Source organism: Ailuropoda melanoleuca, unplaced genomic scaffold, assembly GCF_002007445.2.
Source record: "Ailuropoda melanoleuca isolate Jingjing unplaced genomic scaffold, ASM200744v2 unplaced-scaffold62454, whole genome shotgun sequence".
Classification (NCBI taxonomy): domain Eukaryota; kingdom Metazoa; phylum Chordata; class Mammalia; order Carnivora; family Ursidae; genus Ailuropoda; species Ailuropoda melanoleuca.
The window spans coordinates 7,282-10,511 of record NW_023236564.1 but is presented as its reverse complement, the minus strand read 5'-3'; the positions used below and the strand labels follow the sequence as shown (position 1 = coordinate 10,511).

Sequence of the window (3,230 nt, the reverse complement as noted above, 5' to 3'; positions counted from 1 at the left end):
ATGCATGCATCCTTCCACCTCTTGTTCACCCATCCATTCCACCCACTCATCCGCCTATCCATCCATCCACTGATGCACTGATCCATTTACCCATCCATCCATTTACTGAACAAATATTTGAGCCACCCAACTCTGTGCTAGAACTCTGTAAGGCTATCAATAGCTACCAATAGTGACTGGACGAAAGTAATTCACACTGAAGGGAGGGAAGTCCTGAACCACCAGAAGAGCAGGAAGGCAAGAGAGCAGCCGATAGGTGCTGAGGACCAGGAGCTTCTGCTGGAGCAGAAACCTGGAAGCGGGAAGGCTTGGGGAGGTGTCTGGGGAGGATGGGAAAGGCCAGAGCACAGAAGACCTTGGACACCCTGAGCCTGGCTGTTGTCTGCAAATAATGGAAACCACAGGAAAGAGATCTGTGTTTCAGGAAGTTCACTGGACACCAGGACAGGGAAGGGACCAGCTGAGATAGAGCCATATGAGGAGACATCAGGCGTGAGATGACAGAAGTTTGATTTGGAGATTCCTCCTCCCCTTGTTTCTCTTTGTCTCCCGACCCTGTCCTTCTCCTCCCTTCCCACAACCTGGCTCCTGAGGAAAGCAAGCAGCCCTGTGTAGGAGACCTGCAGCACTAGTGTTTAGAAATTCTCTCTCAACGTGTGCCCACAGAAGCCCAGACACGGGATGATGCTGGAATCACCTGCTCTGGTGAGCTGCACCTGCAGCCAGTGGTCTGTACCACCAGACTCCTCATTAAATGTGAAAAGTAAAAAAAAAGTAATCCTACTTCTGTTTAAATTCATAAAACTAAGCCAAGGGGTACGTGCCAGTCACCCAAGAAAATTGATCTAAATCTCTTATCTCTGCATGAATTTTGGGCAAAAGAAGTATTTTTGAGAACTCAGAACAACAGGATTTTTCTGGGAAGCAATGTTCACTGTGTGGTTAGTATCAGGGGTGCACAGCCAAGATGGTTTTTAAAAAGTAATATATATTTTATGTGTACTTATTCCATTTTCTTTAATATTGAATGATATCAGGTAGTTGTTTTAGGGGTCAATTAATAGGTAACATTTCTCCGCATCCTTAGAAATCTAAGGCAGGTTTGTCAAAGAGATTCTCAAACTCTTCCCTGTCACAAAACTCATTATTACTCTTACTATATTATAGATGCTTACATGTGAGTATTTCGCTGTTAGAGTTGGAGAAGTGAAAATCCTGAACAAAATATTTAATGTTAAAAAGTCTCTCAGCTCCCTCTGATATGACGGACATGTCATCTCAGTGCTCTTCTTGCCAAAAATCCACAACCTCAATCGAATCATGAGAAAACATCAGCCACCCTACAGAACGCTTGACCAGGACTTTCTAAAATTGTCAAGGCTCTAGACGGTAAGAGTAGGCGCAGGGACTGCTGTAGACTGGAAGGGACTGAGAAGACAGAACAGCCAGGTGCAACATGGCGTTCACAGGCACACTGCTGAAGTCTGAGTGACGTCTGGTGCTGAAGTCAGCACTGCAGCAACGTTAATTTCTTCATTTCGTACTCGAACCACATGGAGGTGAGAGGTTAACAGTGGTGGGAGCTGGCTGGAGGATACCTGATAGCTCTCTGGGGCATCTTCGTAACAGCTGTATAAGTCTACTTTCAAACTCTTCGTTGGGTCTTATTTTGAAAATAGATAAACAAATAATCTACCAGGCTTTGGGTAAGGTCAACTTACTGTTGCTTTGTTCTTCCACGTATGATTTCTAGGTTCTCGAAAGCATGGAGGTCAGTCCTGTTCTCGGGCCAGGCCTGAATCAGCAAAAACCCTAGAAAGGCAAAAGAGAGGCTCCGACACTCACCACTTAGAAATGTCTTTTTTTTATGAGACATTTTAGGATTCTCAAGAGACTCTAATATGAGCAGGAGAGGTGAAGATTTGATTTCTTTTTGTTATCTTCACTGAGTATACACCCATGTGTAGCTAGAAGCCAAGGCACAATTGTACAGTGAGCATCTGCCTCTCCCATAGAATTCCCATCCCTCGCTGCATCTCTCCCACCAGTCATCTCCCCCCGACAGGCCATCCCGTGGTGCCACAGCCCTGACAGCCAGGCTGGGCTCCGTATCTGAGGACCCATCCTGCTTCTGCTCCTGATGGCAGCTGCCACGTCTGAGCTGTTATTACACAAAGGAGATTCACATATTTTCCTTACTTAATTCCAATCCTCAAAACAGTCGTGTTATTTAGGTCTAATTACTCCCTTTTTAGGGATGAAGGCAGGGGAGCTCTGATGGCAGGCATTGGACAAATGCCTGCTGGTGGCCGGGCAGGGACGTGAGGTGCAGTCTGCCCTTCTTTTCCCTCCACCCTCAAAAGTCACTGGGTCATCAGGACGGCCGGCCAGGGCCGAGGAGATGAGGGTTAGACATGTTCACACAACATCAGGAATGACTCAAGTCTTTGATTAAAGTGTTCACCCCTCACACGCAGGGGAAACTACGATCATGAAAACTATCAAAGAAGTCATTAGTCATTAATGGTAGAAGTTCAGAAGAAATGTTTTATGATGCTGAGAGAAAGAAAATGCAGCTACCAGTTCTCTCTCTAAAACACCCATTTCTGTTCATGTTCATGGGATACATTAGCTGCACACACCTGTTATTTCCTTTACAGTTTTTAGAATATCCAGTTCCTTTGGATCCAGAGGTAGAGTACGTGTGAAGGAGTCACTGAAACAAGTAACGAAATGATTATTAACGATGTCACCAGTGAACAAAGTGGATTTTGTGTTTCTCTGCACCAGTAACTTGATCTGTTACTCACCCTCTAAATGCTACTGGCAGGATATGAAGATCTCCACTGATTGAGGTGCAATTTTTGAAGTGTTTAATATTTGTAGCATTTATGGAAAGTGTGTCTTTAAATTCACCAATTCCTATTCCATTACAAACTGTAGAGATAAGGGAGATGTTTATTCCATTCACATATGTTGAATTAGAATAGCTAGGGTTTCACAGGCAGAGGAGAGTGGGAAGGGAATTGTAGCCCTGAGACCATCACTGCCACGCCGTCATTCATTCATTCAACATTAATGGAGGCCTGCTGGGTACCAGTAACTATGGCGGAGTTTGGGGTTACGGTGGCTGGAGAAGACGATGGCGTCCTCATGGCTGTTGCCGCCCTCACTGGACTTGCACTCTCCTCGTGATTTCCCACTTGGACTTAGCCTAACTGTTAACCATC

The 3,230-nt window shown here is 45.2% G+C and overlaps 1 long non-coding RNA gene across 1 annotated transcript; it reads right to left on the bottom strand.

Annotated features, from left to right (window-relative positions):
• Nucleotides 1–16: 16 nt before the first annotated feature.
• Nucleotides 17–3,214, bottom strand: LOC117800036. Its single transcript, XR_004623055.1, has 3 exons — nucleotides 2,811–3,214; nucleotides 2,643–2,716; nucleotides 17–1,812 (listed from the first exon to the last, which is right to left on the bottom strand). It is a non-coding gene; the product is annotated as an uncharacterized LOC117800036 (long non-coding RNA).
• Nucleotides 3,215–3,230: the final 16 nt, after the last annotated feature.